Genomic DNA, 19,602 nt, shown 5'->3' on the forward strand with positions numbered 1-19,602 from the left:
CACACACACACGCACATACATACATACATATATATACATATATATATATATATATGTAGAGATTGAGAGAGAGAGAGACAAAAAGATAGAGAGAGAAAGATAGAGGTGCAAGCATGCATGTCTGGATAGTTATAAGCTAGATTTGTAACCAAGTGATTCTAGTTCAATCTCAGTGCGTGGCAACTTCTGTCATAGTTGTTGGTCAACCAATGCATTGTGGGTAAATTTGGGAGACATTTATTTGTATTTCCGTGTGTTTATAGCTTGTATTCATGTCTTTGCTTCTGTGTATATGTCTGCCTGTGTCACTTCTACTACTTGACAAAGGATGTTGTTGTGTTTCTGCACCAGTAACTTAGCGGTTCGGCAAAATACCTCGATAGATTACATACCACAGGATTTGCCCTATTAAAATCCTTCAAGGTGGTGTCATTACATGGCCACTGCCCAGTGACTGAAACAGGCAGACGATAAAGCTCTATGTACAATGAATATTTGTGTGTCGACGATTGCTGGATAAATCATTGTCTGTTAAATACTGTTGATTGAATCAATGAATCTATACTTTCCGAAAAACGTGTAACCTTCAGAGAAGCCATTGAAACGTTCAGATTAGTAGTTAGGTGTACAGGTCAAAACGCCAGACGACATGTCCTCTTAAATCCTTTACCTCCATATAGAGTATAGTGTGACAACAACAGATCCCTATTTGTCTCAAAATATGGCGATGTATTTCAGTTGTCCCCAAGTGCAACCGTCAGCCAATTTTTCAGTCCCTCCTAAACTTATTCATATTGTTTTTGATCTTCACACTTGGGTCTCCCTTGGGATATCCATCAGACGGCTTACCTTGCAAAGAGGTTTGTGGCTAATCTCATTTAATGCTGTTGATCCGAGTTACAATAGATTCCTGGTTCACCTCTTCCTTCAAGGTTTTGTTTGTTACTCAGTCTTGCCATCTCACAAGAAGAATGACAAACTAATTCAGTTTCGATTTCAAGTCTCACCGGGGTCCGCATGCTTAACTTTCTGCCGAGTCCAATAAAACTTTTACCAGTCATGTATCGTAAGTCATGGATCATAAGTTGATTTTATCGATTTTGTTTCCCATTTCCTAGTTACTCCCAGAAAGGAGAGCCTTTTGTCTATGATAAATATTCTTACTACCGTGGTTGTCGCGGATACATTTCATCACAACACAGTTTCTTGTGTCTGATCTATAATTAGTAGTCACCGGAAAGTGAAACCACGAGATTTCGATCTTGAGCTGAATATCCTGTGTGTATGTGTGAGTGCTGGTGTTTGTATATGTGTATGCTTGTACTAAAACACTCAATATTTAAGCAGTGAATGAACTCTAAATTATCAAAATGAAGACCGCTTTTGTAAACTTATGAACACCTTTGCACATGAACACTAGTCAATATCTATTAATTTTCTATGAGGAAGATGACTTTCAAAAGTCATTCCAGGATTGTCCCGCTTGGAATCTGATGCTGACAATCGTAAAAGTGCTTGGAATGCATACATCGGTCCATGGGAGCTCTTTGAAACGTTTGTAGGTGTGTTAACAACTGTTGCCTAAGGCAAGAATTTTCTCCACGGTAAATCGCAGTGAAAACCGCCGTTTTTACGGGTAAAATATGTCTGAAATATATGTGAAGTGATCCAAAAAATAGTTTATCTTTATGGTTATTATTATGATAATGTGTGTGTGAAGGAATCGTTTTTGGTGTGAGTGAGTTTGTTTGTGTGTGTATGTGAGTGTGTGTATGTGTGAGTGTGTGTGTGTGTGTGTGTGTGTGTGTGTGTATGTGTGTGTATGTGTGTGCGTGCTTACATACCTCATCAATTGGTAGATGCGCCCAGAAATCAAGAATAGGATGTCGGAAAAAGTTCGGACAGAAGGAACCATTGCATTTGTCTACATTCCAGGTTGAAGGGCTACCCCAATTCCAATATGAAAGCAAGACTTTTGAACCAGCTCCCATAGATATGGCATATATTTTAATCCATCGGCTATCTGAAATAATAACAATAACAACAACAACAACAACAACAATAATAATAATAATAATGATAATAATAATAATAATAATAATAATAATAAATGCAGATGTTGGCAAAGCCCTGACCCATCAATGGCTAATGGCCTCTGGCTTAAAATCTGAAACAGAGGGGTTTATCATAGCAGCTCAAAATCAATGCCTACCAACAAGAAGCTACCAGGCCAACATATTAAATATCAGAAGCAGCCCAACGTGTCGTGTATGCCAGCAACAAAATGAAACCATTGACCATGTGGTCTCCAAGTGCAGTCTTCTAGCGCCTACAGAGTATCTCAACAGACACGATAGAGCTGCACAATATATTCACTGGGTAATCTGCAAAAACCTGGATTTGCCCCATGAAAAAAACTGGTGGGAACACAAACCACCCCCAGTGCTTGAAAATGACCATATCTCACTCCTCTGGAACTTCACCATTCAAACTGACAGAAAGATAGATGCAAATAGGCCAGACATCATATTGAAAGACTTCAAACAAAGAACATGCCTCCTCATTGATATGACTGTCCCAATCGATATAAACGTATCTGTCAGGACCTACCAAAAACTGAGCAAATATAAAGATCTTGAAATAGAAATCAGCAAAATGTGGAACCTGAAGACTAAAACAATACCTGTTGTCATGGGTGCCCTGGGAATGATAGCAAAAGGGGCTGATAGCTGCCTAACTCAGATACCAGGAAACCCAAAAATGGCAGAAGTTCAAAAGATAGTGCTCATGGGAACTGCTCATATCCTACGCTAAATACTCTCTATGTAATCTCAAGGTTTAAAACAAACATAATTTTCGGTTTAAAAAAACAAAAAAAAACAAAAAAAAAACCTTTTTTTTTAGACATTCATTAGTACAACATTCCCACCCCACAAATATATGGCCCACTAGGCATAACAACAACATGAACTTCCAACCTGTTGTCTCTTGAGGTCTCTGGGTGAGACTTGGAGCCAACTTGTACAAATATAAAGCAAAAGTCAAACATGGAATAATAATAATAATAATAATAATAATAATAATAATAATAATAATAATAATAATAATAATAAGATAGGAGCGCCAGCCTTGACAGCGGCTGGACATATTCCTCACTGCTCTGACAATTTAGTAGCCGAAAGCCATAGAAACACTAATATGACCCAGTTTAGCAACGGGGAAAAATAACTCTCAAAGACTGGAACATCTACAATACCTCGTGAGTATTTAAAATTCTCTTCAAAATAAGTTAAGACATTTACAAATTTACATATCTACAGTTTTCAAACATACATCCGATCAGCTTTAAAAACTTTAATACCCACAACTGCCTCTGTAAACACCCTTTTTTTTCTTCTCTCTAAAAACATCACGCTTTTCTTTTTGTGGACTTACAAAACCCTAAAACTTTCTATGAAAATCTGACTTTTCTTTCCTTCCTCCCTGAATATTCAAATATAAATGTAAACATATACTTTTTATTGCAAAAACACACCTGTTCTTCTAACTGGACATACAAACATCTCTAGAAAAGTCAACTTCAACCTCCACAATATTACCTTACACGAAATATACAAACACTTTTTATTGCAATAACACAAACGATGCTAATAATGATGCTAAGATTCTCTCTGGTCGAACACAACTTCTCTATTCACAAACAATACAGAACAGCTCTTCCTTAATTTTTCTTAAGGCTAATAGTAGTAAACATTTGAACTTTTTTTGACCGATAGGACCCCACCTAAAACAAAAAAATATATCACTGATGGTGATGGTGATGATGGTGATGATAATGATAATGATAGTAATAGTGCTGATAATCTATCTATCTATCTACACACACACACACTATCTACACACACACACACACACACACACACACACACACTCAAAGAGTTCAACCAGCACAAACCTCACCTCGGCTCTATTGTTAATCAAATATGAAAATATTATTTGATAAGCAAGAACTCTGGCGTTGAAGACAGTCAGCCAGCCAAGCACCAAGCCAGCCAACGAGACAGACAGACACTACTGTGATGGTGATAATGATAAAAAAACAAAAATAACAATAATAAGATACTGCTGTGACTACACATAAAACAATATCATTGATGATGATGATGATGATGGTGATGGTGATGATGATGATGATGATGATGATGGTAATGGTGGTGATAGTGATGATAGTGATAATAATGGTGATGATAATAACAATAATAAGCCGACTACGGCTGCTATAATGGTACGATTATAATTGTAACGGCAATGATTGCCGTCTCCCCACGAGCCAATCAAAGCTCAAAAATGATAACATTATCGTAGCACCAAAATGTTTTTGGAAACTAAAAGGAAAACTAAATCAGTATACCAAATCGCTTGTCCTATGGTTAATCTGGAAGCGCGTCCCCCAGGGAAGAGCCAGCCTGGGATCGAAAAGTCATCAACTGGCACAAACTCTTCTCCGAATACGGATGGTCACTTGAACGGGAAATTCCCCAACTCGAGCCCTCCAAGTTCACCACCATAACCACCACAGAAAGAAAAATGTAAGCGGAACAAATGGACCCGAGAAGAGTATAAAGAAGTAATATACGCTTATTACTATGCATTAGGTAGGCCATCTCAAGAGAGACACACCGCAAACTCTTACAGTATATGGAGAACACGGAATCAAGACAGTAGGCCCTATTTGGACGAGAACAAATTAGCAAATGTGAGGAGGGATATCCTTAGAAATAACAGACTCACAGACAGTGAAATAAGCGCGATCAAGCACGCAACGGAAAATGACATAAAGATAAGACACATAGGAAATGAAGAATCAGATGAACAGTATAGCCCGCCACGAGGCTTAATTGAAAGACTGCCATCTGACCAAAGTACGCAAAGGCCTGAAGATACAAGAAATTCTATTGTACCTGTTAAAGATAGCCAGGAAAACGATAAAACAACAGTAACTGAAGATCTCGCATTAGCTGAAGAACACAGAGAGTCTATGGCAGAAATGAGGCAGAAAATCCTGAATACGCTTGAAGTTGTAAGACATACAAGTATGAATGATAGAGAACCACTTCATAAACTCTCAAATACAAACAAAAAAAAAAAAAAATCCAAATTGGCAACTATGTAACAAATGAAATAATACAAGAATTAAAACCTGATTTTACTGAGTTAAATGAAATTATTTACGCTTCTGCTAGGGCAATTGAAACCAGCCGTATGCCCCCGAAAAAAAAAAGAAAACCAAACCTGGGAAGAAATCAAACCTGGAGAAGTAAAATTGAAAAAGAGATTGAATTTATGAGAGGGGAAATATCAATATTAAATGAACTAATATGTGGAAATGATGTAAGATCCAGAACAGGAAGAAAGATGAAGAGAAAATTTGGATCCTCACCAAGAGAACTGATATCAATAAAAGAAACGCTGAAACAAAAAGTCCAAGCAAAAGCCCAAAGAATACGAAGATTTGAGAAGAGAAACAAGTTTTACAAGCAAAATAAGCTGTTCACATCCAATGCCAAACAATTCTACAGAGAAATAGGGAAGGAGAAAATAACCGTTAAAGACCCCCCTCCCATGGAAGAAGTTCAAAACTTTTGGAAAAGGATTTGGAGTGACAAGAAACGTAGAACATAATGCAGACTGGATTATACAAACTGAAGGATCCTACCAAAATTTACAACAACAAGCATGGGAAGACATCACAATAGCAGACCTAAGAAAGGCACTCACGAAGGCCCATAATTGGAAATCCCCCGTAAAGATAGGGTGCCGAATTTCTGGCTCGCATCGCTCCCATGCGCACATGGTAAGCTAGTTCAGCTGCTCAATGGAATTATGAGAGACCCAAAGAAAACACCTGAATGGTTAGCAAGTGGTATTACTTACCTACTCCCAAAGAATAACGAAACCAACCTTCCAAAAAACTATCGGCCTATAACCTGTCTATCCACCACGTATAATATCCTAACATCTATCCTGGCGGAGAAAACATATGCATTCATGGAGAAGAACGATATTTTCCCTATCGAACAAAAAGGGTGCCGCCGAGGCTCTTATGGATGCAAAGATCAACTGCTAATTAATCGTATGATCCTCGAGAACTGTCACAACAAGCGCAGAATTCTCAGCGCCGCATGGATTGACTATAAAAAGGCCTTCGACAGTATACCGCATCCATGAATCTTGAGATCGCTGGACATCTTCAAAATTTCCCCTGTGATTTCAAACTCCCTGAAGCACAATATGTCGTTGTGGAATACGAATCTCCAATTATACCACTCTAATGGAGTACTTGCCTCAGAAAATATAAACATCAACTGTGGAATTTTTCAAGGTGACTCACTTTCACCTCTAATATTCTGCATAGCCCTAATACCCCTTACAAGTGAACTAAACAGAACAGGGTATGGGTATAAAATTGCCAATAAAAAAATAAGCCATCTATTTTATATGGATGACTTAAAACTCTATGGTAAGACAATGATGAACTTGAAGGCCTATTGCGCACCGTGAAAGCATTCAGCGATGACATCGGGATGGAGTTTGGGCTTGAGAAGTGTGCCAAGGCCACTTTCCAGAAAGGGAAAGTGAAGACCACAAATTCTGTCGTGTTAGATGTTGACACAGTCATAAGAGAGCTTGATCAAGAACAAACATACAAATATTTAGGGATAAATGAAGGCTCTGGTATTCAGCATGCAAGCATGAAAGAGAAGATCAGGAAGGAATGTTATAGGAGAGTTCGTGCAGTCCTGAAATCTGAACTAAATGCACGTAACAAGGTGTTAGCTATAAATTCCTTAGCAGTTCCAGTTGTTACCTATAGCTACAAGGTGTTGAACTGGTATATGAGTGAAGTAAAGAATATAGACAGGAAAATACGCAAGATGCTGAGTTGTAATAGCATGCACCACCCAAAGGCAGACGTAGATCGCCTTTACCTTCCCAGAGCCCAAGGAGTTTGAGGCCTGATCCAATTTGAACTAGCTTACAAAACAACCACAATTGGACTGGCCAAATATCTTGAAATATCGAATGACTGGATGCTAAAGCTCGTGGAAAATCACGAGAGACGAAACAAGCTTCATTCTATCATAAAGGAAAGCAAAAAATTTGCTATTGATCTCGTGCAGGATACCCAAACTGAACAACCCGAGGGAAGTACGGCAACTATTGTTGCAAAGAAGGTGAAAATAATGGCAACGAAAAAAGCGCACGAGCAATTGGCTGATAGGTGGAAGGAGAAACCTCTGCACGGCAAATATGTGGCCCGCAGCAAACGAGCTGATGTTGACCAGAAGCAAACCCATCAGTGGCTACGGAGCTCAGGGCTAAAAGCAGAGAGCGAAGGTTTCATCCTGGCTGCTCAAGACCAAAGCCTATTAACCCGGAACTACTAGGCCAATGTGATGAAAAATGGAGCAGACCCAAAATGCCGATTCTGCAACGACATGATTAAAACAGTGGACCACCTAATCTCTGGATGTAAAGTCTTAGCACCAGTGGAGTATAAATTAAGACATGACAGAGTTGGCCAATATCTCCACTGGCTAATAAGTCGGCATTACAATATCAAAACTGCCGACAAGTGGTATAATCACCACCCTGAGGCTGTAACTGAAGGAGAAAATGTAACGATTCTGTGGGACTTTCCAGTACATACAGACCGAACCATCAAGGCCAATAAACCAGATATTGTTGTGAAAGACCAAAACAATAAAGTTTGCTTATTGATCGACATGAGCATCCCCTGTGATCATAATATCTCAGCGAAAGAGTTTGACAAGCTCAGAAAATATAAAGACCTACTCATTGAAATTGAGAAAATGTGGCATCTCAAGGCGGTTACAATATCAGTGATCGTAGGAGCACTAGGAATGATCAAGAAGGGAACCGAAAATTATATGAGAATGATCCCTAGCTTAACATCCCTGCAAGAAGTGCAAAAGATTGTCTTAACTGGTACATCACACGTATTGAGAAGAGCATTGTCGATGTGAGAACTGTTGCTGCTCATGTATTTTAATATAACTTAAAAAAAAAAAATGAACGAACTATTGAGTTTGGTTTAATGGCCTACCAATGTATACTATGGGTTTCTTTGCCCTAGGAGTCGGGAAGACACTCGGCAAGAAATGGAAGCAAATTTGAAAGAAGAAAAAAAAGTAATAATAATGATAATAATAATAATAATAATAATAATAATGATAATACTCTTACACAAATTCTGCTTGTTTCTCTTTTCCTAAGCTCATTCGTAACTCTTTCACATGATTAGCTGAAAGTGGAAGGAGGGGAAGGTTGGGAAGAGGGAGAGTGGTGGTGAGTGAAACGTGTTACTTTTTTAACACGTTTTTAGCCGATCTCTAACGCATTCATGTATTGTGTTGAGGGTAAAGGCGAACAGTGAAAAAAAAAGAGTAGAAAGAAAAAGAGGATAAGGCTAAGAATGAGAGAGAAGGAAGGAGAGTGCTGTGTGTTAAGTCTATGAATTGGTGTATAAAGTATATAAAGTATATATAATAAAGTGCGTTAAATAATCATTGTATTGCAGCTTCCTTCAGTTTTCTTCAATGAGTAGCAGATGAGCGACTATCTTTCGATACAGACACAACACAGGCTACACTTTCAGGTTTTGGGGATAAAGATTTCAGAATAACCAAAAAAGTTCACCATTAATTCTGTGATATATTCAGGGGCCGTGGCGATCACCTGACCAGACATCGGAGAGTGGGCAATGTTGTGGTGAATTAAAAAGAAAGTATATGTATCATAATCGACATAGCATGCCCCAGGGACAACAGGATCAATGCGAAAGAAGAAGAAAGAGCAAGCACCTATGACGACTTAAAGTGGCAAACACGAAGGTTGTGGTCAATGAAGAGAGTAGACTTGATGAAAATAGTAATTGGTGCACTTGGATGTATCAACATGACTGAAAATGATCGGTGAAAGTGTGAAGGTAGAACGCCTACAAAACTCAGCATTGCTTGGAACTGCAAGAATTCTTTGCAGGGTTCTTGAAGCATGACCTGTACATTGTTTTGTCTTGGTATAAAAGATGATCTACAGCCCATATTCTGCTCCATGCCACAGATTTGCTTGCCAGTTGCTTGACCATAACAGGTTGAGCATGTCCCTTAGTGGGCTGCGATATATGCAAATCTGATCACGAGCAGATGTAGTGGGGAACATCATAGCCATGTTTTGAAAGCAATTCTTTGGGGTTTGAATAATTCGCCTCTGAAAACATGCGAGTTCTGTTCATCATTCTTAAACAAACATTATTCATGGAACTTTTGAGCAGGATGGGCTAATCAACCTGAAGAAAATTCTAACTGGACCCTATCTGCAAGGTCGTGCGTTGTTTATATTGATATGAGGTCACCATGCCACGCATATATGTTTGTGATGTATGTGCCTGTTGTACCCTTATCAGACGGGTAGTCATGATAGGGTATACTGGGCTTTGTACATTTTACCCCAGTGTCACTTTGATGGCATGCACTGCTCTCTCACTCAATAATGCCAACAATAATAATAATAACAATAATAATAATAATAATAATAATAAAATAATAATAATAATAATAATAACAATAATAACAATAATAATAATAACAATAATAATAATAATAATAATAATAATAGATGCAGTACCAGGCAGTGGCATGGCTTCTGATCTTAACTGATTGGAAGTGTTATCATGTACATTGTTTTGTCTTGGTATAAAAGATGGGCTACAGCAAATATTCTGCTCAATACCACAGATTTGCTTGTCAGTTGTTTGACCTTAACCAGTTGAGCATGTCCCTTCGTGGCTGACAATATGTGCATCTCTGATCACGAACAGAAGTAGTGGGGGAGCATCATAGCCATGTGTTGAGAGGGATTCTTTGGGGTTTGAATAGTTCACCTCTGGAAACATGGGTGGTTCTTTCAACATCCTTAAACAACCCTTATTCAGGGACCGTTTGAGCGGGATGGGCTACTCAATCTGAAGAAAATTCTAACTGGGCCCCACCTGCAAGGTCATGTGCTGTTTATCTTGATATGAGATCACCATGTCGCGCACATATGGTTGTGATGCATGTGCCTGGTGTACCTTTATCAGACGGGTAGTCATGATGGGTATATTGGGCTTCGTATATTTTACCCCAGTGTCACTTTGATGGCATGCACTGCTCTCTCACTCAATAATAATAATAATAATAATAATAATAATAATGATGACGATGACGATGACGACGATGATGATGATGATAACGAGGCTCCTTTCTATTAAAGCATAAGGCTTGGAATTTTGTGGCTCTGGTTTCAAACTGTACCCACTTGGGAAAACTCGATGCGGGAATAATGAGGTTACTCTTAACAATAATCTCTTTCATGTAAGCCTAGGTAAAGTTGTAGTACCTGAAAGCCCAAGAGGTGACCTTGAAATACCAGGCTGGCATATGACAGGGGCTGGGCAACCAATTTACGGATGATGTCTCAACAAAAATAACGGTGATTGTATCACCTCATTATCGCAACACTCTGTATGAGTGAAAATGCCAAATAGAAAATGATCTGAACAATAGTGAGAATGAGATTTGAATAGTGAACGGTGAAGATCTCTCGCCCGGCAGGGTAGGTCCGGCCGTCATCTAGCGACTGTAGTACGAAGGAGGAAAGGAAGAAAGACGGATTGCATTGCTGAAGGAATGTTACATCCGGAAAGAAAAACAGCAGAATGAAGATGTGGTTAAAAAGGGAATGTTTGCTGTAACTCGACAAAGACTAAGTGAACAAGAACGACAAATAAAATTGAAATGCTGGTTAACAGCAATAGAAACAATAATATCAGCAACAGCAACAATATGGTTTCGAAATCTTGGCCAGCAATTTCGAGGGTAGATGAGTAGGTAAGTCGATTTCATCGACCGCTGATGTTCAACTGGTACTTTGATCTGACCGAACAATGTAAAAATAAGTCAACAGAATAATAAAGAAGATTCACTTACATCTATAGAAGGAAATCTCGTTGGGTCATTCGTGATGGACGACTGTCATTATATCTCGGTGTAATGAGTAATTCTTACAAAACACGGCTGACTTTGTGTAGTAAAGAATTCTGATTGTCTCTGTAGAGCGATGCCGCTACATTCCAGTAGACTTGATACGGTGTGGAATCGTTCTGTTGGAGGTGTCCCAATATAATCATAGGAATAACCAGGTCCCAAACGATTGTAGTAAGCTTCATCAAATTCCTGATCTGAGGTGACAGCCAGGATTGTTGTAAGAGCTAACAGCAGCACTTCCATTGCAGCAGGACGGGTAAAGGGAAACAGGGACATTCTTGGCTTTGAGATTATTAGAGGGAGACAGAAAGGGAAAGAAATGGTGTGAAAGAAAGAACGAATGGGATGAGGAGAGTTATGAGGAGATTCAGCAAGGGGACAAGATGAATTTTAATTTATGAAGAGGCAACGGGTAAGAGAAAGATAGAAAGGGTCGCAAAGCGTGAAAGAGTAACAGAAAATTATCCTGAAAAAGAAGAGAGAGATACAATTAGAAGATGGAGAGTGTTTGTGTGTGAGTGGAAGAATGTTTGGAAAAGAAAACGAAAAAAAAAATTAAAATTTAGAAACATAGGTGTTGGGAAGTCTTCAAAATTGAATTCAGTATGGGGCCCTAATTGGAAATTTCCAGGGTTTTAAAGAGTTTAGAATCGTCTCTTAACCAGTGTTGTTCCAAGGTCTTATCTGACAAGGAGACGAAGTACTCAAGGTCCCAGCTATTCTATAGGACAACCCCCAATCCATGTTAAAATAAAAAAATACACAAATTAAAAACCAAAAACAAAACTGTCCTAAAAAATCATAACATAACCCTATACTCCCTCTAACATCTAAAAACGGACAAACAATCAACACAACAATAGATATCCTTAAACTAACCACTTCCCCTAATTTATTAGGAAGTGGGCGCAAAATAGCGTAAGCAAACAAAAAATATAATTCAGGCTTAATATGAATAGGTGTAACTAAAGGATTTGCAGGAATAAAATTCTCAGCATCTCCCAACATATTAGGAAACAATAAACTCAACTCAACTAATGCAAATAATATTACAAGAAACCCTAAAATATATTTATATCTATGATAATGATGTAAAGGAATTTTATCTAAATCTCTATTTAATCCCAGCGGATTATTTGAACCTCCTTCATGCAAAAATAAAAAAATGTAAAATAACCAATCCCACAATAATAAGAGGAAATAAAAAATGAAAACAAAAAAACCGACTCAAAGTAGAAAATCCTCCTCAAATTCAGTATACCAACACCTCCCCAATATAAGGAACAACAGAAACTAAATTAGTATTTACCGTAGCCCCCCAAAATGATATCTGACCTCAAGGTAAAACATAACCTACAAATCCAGTTAACATCACCAAAATATATAACATCACCCCAACATTTCAAGTATAAATACTTATGTATGAACCATAATATAAACCACGACCAATATGCATATATAAACAAATACAAGAAAAAAAAGATGCTACATAGGTGTAGGAGTGGCTGTGTGGTAAGTAGCTTGCTTACCAGCCACATTGTTCTGGGTTCAGTCCCACTGCGTGGCATCTTGGGCAAGCGTCTTCTACTATAGCCTCAGACCAACCAAAGCCTTGTGAGTGTATTTGGTAGACGGAAACTGAAAGACGCCCGTCGTATATATGTATATATATATAAATATATATATATATATGTATGTGTATATGTTTGTCCCCCCAACATCGCTTGACAACCGATGCTGATGTGTTTACGTCCCTGTGACTTAGCGGTTCGGCAAAACAGACCGATAGAATAAGTACTAGGCTTACAAAGAATAAGTCCTGGGGTCGATTTCCTCGACTAAAGGCGGTGCTCCAGCATGGCCACAGTCACATGACTGAAACAAGTAAAAAAAAAAATTAGCATGAATATAACGGAATACCCACCCATAATTAACATCTCGTATAATATGAATAACAGAATCAAAAGAATACTCAATACATGATGTATAATGTATCGCAAAAAAAAATACCTCTTATTAACTGAATAATCAAACACAAGGCAGAGGCGCAATGGCCCAGTGGTTAGGGCAGCGGACTCGCGGTCGTAGGATCGCGGTTTCGATTCCCAGACCGGGAGTTGTGAGTGTTTATTGAGCGAAAACACCTAAAGCTCCACGAGGCTCCGGCAGGGGATGGTGGTGATCCCTGCTGTACTCTTTCATCACAACTTTCTCTCACTCTTACTTCCTGTTTCTGTTGTACCTGTATTTCCAAGGGCCGGCCTTGTCACTCTCTGTGTCGCGCTGAATATCCCCGAGAACTTCGTTAAGGGTACACGTGTCTGTGGAGTGCTCAGCCACTTACACGTTAATTTCACGAGCAGGCTGTTCCGTTGATCGGATCAACCGGAACCCTCGTCGTCGTAACCGACGGAGTGCTTTAAGGAAAAAAAAATGAAACACAAACCTAATAAAGAACCAAAATTTCACCAAATAAACAAATTAACAGGTGATGGTAAATCAACTAATGCTCTATTTACAATCTGCAAAACAGGATGAGTTTTTCGTAATGAACTAAGCATATTTATATTTAAATACTCGTAACGGCCCCTCACAATAATAACAAATTTTAACAACTCTCACCAAAACTAATAACAATAATACACCTAAAAACACATAACAAAAAAAATTAAATCTTCTTATTAACAAATTTAATCTCCATTATCTTCATATCTATCATACTTACGTCTAAATAATCATATCAAAAAAAAAAAAAACCAAAAACCCAACTAATATATATATAATTAATCCCTTAGAAAAAAAGTTAAATTGGAAATAAGCCTAATAATATATATAAATATTACTAATAAACCAAATATTACTAATAAACCAAATATTACTAATAAACCAAATATTACTAATAAACCAAATATTACTAATAAACCAAATATTACTAATAAACCAAATATTACTAATAAACCAAATATTACTAATAAACCACCTACATACACCAAAAATAATATATAACCATATCAAGAATAAATAAAAAAAGAAATCAAAATCCTCATAAAAATCCTAACTAATATAATTATAAATCCTAATCTCAACGGTTGAATTAAAATAATTAATAAACTAACAATAGAAAACCCTAACGAAAAATATATTATCAATACCATATCAAAAAATAAAATATCATTTTAATCTATAACTTCCAATGTTATTATTTTAATTAAACTATTTTTTGGATTTATAAATAAAACATTATTTTACTAAACACTCCAACAAAGATTAAAATTATTAATACACATGGTAAATACCTCTTCCAAATTAAATACATTAATAAATCATAACGATATCGAAGATAACTCGCACGAACCGAAATAAATAAAAATCTCAACTAATGATATAGAAAACCCAATAGAAACGCTTAAAAATCCTCCTCCAAAAAATAACACTCCACATAAAAACCTCATAAATAAAATATTACTATACTCAGCTATAAATAGCAAAGCAAATCCTACTCCTCCATACTCAACATTAAAACCTGAAACTAACTCTGACTCCCCTTCAGCAAAATCAAAAGGAGCTCGATGAGTCTCCGCAATTATCGACACAACCCACATTATAAATATAAAAAAATTAACAAAAAAAATTCAACAAATATACTGATATTTTAATAAATTTACTAAACTAATACTTCCCACCAACAACAAACAACTCATTAAAATTAAAGATATCCTAACCTCATAAGAAATTCTTTGAGCAACTGCACGCACAGACCCTAACAAAGCATACTTAGAATTAGAAAATCAACCAGCCCCATAACACAATAAACACCAATTCTAGAAATACACAAAAACATCATCATCCTTATCCCACCCATCCCAACCAAAAAAAATAACCATTATAATAACCACAAATAACCACAAAAATAAAGCAAAAAACAAACTTAAAAATGGACAAACTAAAAAAGGAAAATAATTAACTAAGGTAGGCTTAATATACTCTTTTCTAAATAATTTAATTGCATCTGACAAAGGTTGAAGTAAACCCATTAACCCCACCTTATTAGGACCTTTACGTAACTGAAAATATCTTAATCCTTTTCGCTCCAATAATGTAAAAAAAGCAACCGCCAATAATGCAGAAATACATGCAACCACATACGAAACCAATTCAACAAACATTATTAAGAGAAAATAATAAAAATTTCCATAATAGGATCTTAAATCCTACACACTAATCTGCCATCTTAATATAAAGTAAAAGTTATACTTTTATAAAATAATCCTAAATTATTCACATATTTCTGCCAACTTTATCCAATATTTATAAAATTAATTAAAAACAATTAATCATAATCAATCCTTTCGTACTAAATCAAATAAAAAAATAATTTAAAAGATAAAAACCAACCTGGTTTTCACCGGTTTGAACTCAGATCATGTAAAATTTTAAAAATCGAACAGATTTACCTAATAAAGCCTCTACACCTTAAGGTCAATTTTAATCCAACATCGAGGTCGCAATCTCTTTTTTCAATATGAACTCTCAAAAAAAATTACGCTGTTATCCCTATGGTAACTTATCTTCTAAGCAAAAAACTTGGTTTATTCTTCAACTAAATTTAAAATTAAGGAAGTTATAATAATACCCAAATACTCTTTATTCCTGATCACCCCAACCAAAATATTTATAAATAAACTCTACATATTATATATTATATATATATATATTATATATATATATATATATATATTAAATATACTAAAAGCTCAATAGGTCTTTTCGTCCCTTTAAATAAATCTTTTTCACTATAAAAATTAATTTCAAATAAATAAAATAGAGACAGTTAAATTCTCGTCAAACCATTCATTCTAGCCCCAATTTATAAGGCAAATTATTATGCTACCTTAGTACAGTTTTAATACCGCAGCTGTTAAATATTAATCACCGAGCAGGCCCAACTCTTCATTAAAAAAACTCAAAGAGACATGTTTTTGATAAACAGGCAAAATTTATTCTTGCCAAATTCCTTTAATTTACTTTACTAATAAAAACTTATATTTACACGACTAACCTTAAATTTAAATACTATAAAATAAAACTAATAATATATATATACTACCTAACAATACTCATTTCAATATTATATTTCACTTTTTATAATTAAAAGATATTTATTCAATTACTATAAAGAAAGTTTTATAACATAAAACAACATTAAAAATAATAATAAAGAAAAAATATTAATTCAACTTTAATCAATCATTTTACCCTAATCCATATTCTCACAATAATATATGAAGCTTATCCTCCAACTCTTAAACTAAAAAACTACTAATCCATAACTAACTTTTAGCTAACACTAAAATGTAAAAATAAATAAACTAGCTATCATATAAATCGAATAGCATTTCACTACCATTTACTCTTAAAATAATAACTTTATCACGTTAACTACATATAAATTAATACTAAAGCAAATAAATCTTCATATTTCGAGAAAATCATATTCATTAAATAATATTATTAAACCATTATGCAAAAGGTACAAGATTCAAATTTTATTATAACTAAACCATATAATCTTCATCCTTTACAGTACATACAAACAAATATTTTTATACCCATTACTTTACAATCGAAAACTTTTATCAATGCTTTTACTCAAAAATAAATCTCAAAACATAAAATTTAATCTAAATCAAGAATAATTTAAATAAAATTATCCTCTCAACGTAAGTGAGACACATTACAATTATGTTAATTTTTGTACATATACTGTCCCAGAAACAATTTCCATTACTTCTTATGTTACGACTTATCTTATTTAAACAAGAGTGACGGGCGATATGTACACTTTACAAAACCATATTCAACTACCATACTAATAACTAGTTTCAATTAAGTCCACTTTACTACAAAATTTATTTCTCAATTATCCGATAAATAAATAATATAAATTATAGTAGTCCATTAAAACCTTCTTTATTAGCTACATTATGACTTTGACATATAAATCCTGAAATTAAAAGTCCTTTTTACTTTAAAATATAAACTGCCAACAGCAATATATAAAACGTGGATATTATATTATATATATATTAATTTAACAAAAAAGTAAGATATTTAAAAATGTGGTGGATTATCAAATTATATTAACAAAACCTCCACCTAACTGGTATGAAAACAGCCAAAACCTTAGATAATAAGATTCGGCTCATTAAAGCCGAATGGTGGTGTTGGGGGCAGGGCAACCTATTTAGGAGAAATGAGACTCTAATTTCCCACCTCCGACACCTGCAACAATACTAAACATGGGAAGTTGTTTGGGTCTTAAACACTGAGGGAAAATCGGGCATGAAACACTGAGGCAGTTCCATGCTGTGTACCAGCTCACTCTCGCAACTCCTCGACGAGGCCGATAGGGAATTGCAAAGCTTGTTGTTGTTCCTTTTGGGTCCATCAATGACGCATGGAGCAGGGACATCATTGCATGGCAACAATCTGTCCGCCATACCACACTGCCCAGGCCTGTGTTAAATTGAAACCTCTGTACTAAAGGGATAAACCCGGACAACACATCGGAGAAGAACATAAAAACTGAATAGCATAGGAAAAATTGACAAGTGGGACAAAAGTGGAAAGTAGTAGCATTTGCGTATAGGACTATCCAAAACACGGACACACTTTCCCAGTGGTATAGAAATAAGGGCCTATAATTTATTTAGTTTATTGAAGATTCTTAGTTTATGCATGTATGCAACTATAGTATTGGTAAGTCCCATGTATGTTCTTAAAAATTAAATAAAGAATTTTGACATGTACGAATATTTATTTCCCCCCACTGTATATATAATGCAAATTTCAAGCAATAAATATGTCTTCATTGTACTAAATGACTGTATGTCTAAATATATTATTTTTTTATTAATAAATTGGGGACAATTATTATAATACTAATAAGGACAATAATATATAAATATTGTTATATTCCGGAATGGTCATATTGCCAGTTTAGCCAATAAATATATAAATAGTTTTTTAAGTTTTCGAAATAAATCTCATAACGAAAATAATAAATGCATTCTATATTATCCTATCCCATCACGCTAATAATAATATATATGTCTTATTCAATCCATGTTATGCGCTCTTATGAAAGAATGTAGCTATAAATTGGTTTATAATTCAGTACGCCTTTAATTAAAAATATCAACATATTTATTGAGCCACCCAAGCTGAGACTTGATTTGTATATGTTACTTAAGGTTTATTTACTGAGTTCCTCCCGTCCCATAATATACAAATAATAATCCTTATTCAATTAATTTCAAATGTGGTTACATCTAAAAAAAAATAGTAATATTTTGATATCCATTGTTTATATATATGCAAACTATACAACCTATACATTATGGAGTATTTTAGTTATACACCTAATCATATAGTGTTTGTAGCTCAAAGTTTATTTGTTACGAAATTCTCCCTCCCATAAACAATAATGAACATTTTTATTCGTTACTTTAAACAATCGGTTTTTTTTATATCAATAAATTTAATAAATACAAGAGTTATAGTATTAATGATATAATAATCATTTATATTATTTTACACGTTACGTTTCATTACAGTTTCTAAATTAAGTAAGACTCTGATAATTAATTATATGGATATATATATTATTGTTGTATGTTATTATAAAATAGTATGGATTAATATTATTTGAGATATATAGAAATATATTTCGATAGCTGTAGATTATACTTATCTAATTATTTGTCCGTTATTATGACGAAAAATTGTTGCTTTTTTGGGGTTTTTTTAAGATTTGCTATATTATATTCTTAATATATTGTTATAATATAAATAAATAAATAAATTGATTGTCAATCTTATCTCTGTATTTAATTTATTGTTTTTATATGTTTGCACGTATTTTGTATCCGTGAATGTGCTACCTCGATTGGGGATGACGTGTTACTAAACAACTGCAACAGAATCAAACTGGATGATGTAACCATAAATACATTATGACTTAACAAAAGATGAGATGGTCACATTTGGAATACTTTAGATCATAACTCTGTTGGATCAGAATTGATCTGGTGATTAAACACGGTCACAAACTTTTTCTCACTTCTCAATGCGCGCTTACAGACACACTCACCTCCTAATCATAATACATTTGTGCGCAAATAAAGCAGAATGCGATAAGAAAAAACACTTACTTTCACTGAGGTGCAGGGCCGCCCCTACACTTTAGGTGGTTATGTGAGGACTTCTTGTCAAGACTGTTCATTAAGGGCACAACTGCTCTCTGCTCTCCTTCCTGTCTTCTATTCTAAGTACTTTCTTCTATTAACCACACTAGAGTCTACAGATATCAGGACTTTTCATAAATGCCAGATCTGACCACTGCTGTCTGTCCTTTGTTCTCTAATCTGTTTCACCTTCAGACTTAGACTTGTCCGAAAATTAACAAAAACCACAGTACCATCCACTCAGATCA

At 35.2% G+C, this 19,602-nt stretch overlaps 2 long non-coding RNA genes across 3 annotated transcripts in view; one reads left to right on the top strand and one right to left on the bottom strand.

The window, feature by feature from the left end:
* Positions 1-489: 489 nt before the first annotated feature.
* Positions 490-11,368, top strand: LOC118761920. The gene is made up of 3 exons (XR_004997736.1): positions 490-501; positions 9,225-9,229; positions 11,234-11,368. It is a non-coding gene; the product is annotated as an uncharacterized LOC118761920 (long non-coding RNA).
* The window catches only part of LOC118761918, a 16,988-nt gene continuing 1,094 nt past the window's right edge, over positions 3,709-19,602 (bottom strand). The window contains exons 2-4 of one of the 2 annotated variants that reach the window (XR_004997733.1): positions 15,938-16,147; positions 12,841-12,845; positions 3,709-3,720 (exon numbers count right to left, since the gene is read on the bottom strand). This is a non-coding gene — a long non-coding RNA (uncharacterized LOC118761918). Of the gene's footprint in view, positions 3,721-12,840; positions 12,846-15,919; positions 16,148-19,602 lie in introns of those variants that run through there. The other variant, XR_004997734.1, reaches the window with a different exon arrangement.

Source organism: Octopus sinensis, unplaced genomic scaffold, assembly GCF_006345805.1.
Source record: "Octopus sinensis unplaced genomic scaffold, ASM634580v1 Contig18722, whole genome shotgun sequence".
Taxonomy (NCBI): Eukaryota; Metazoa; Mollusca; class Cephalopoda; order Octopoda; family Octopodidae; genus Octopus; species Octopus sinensis.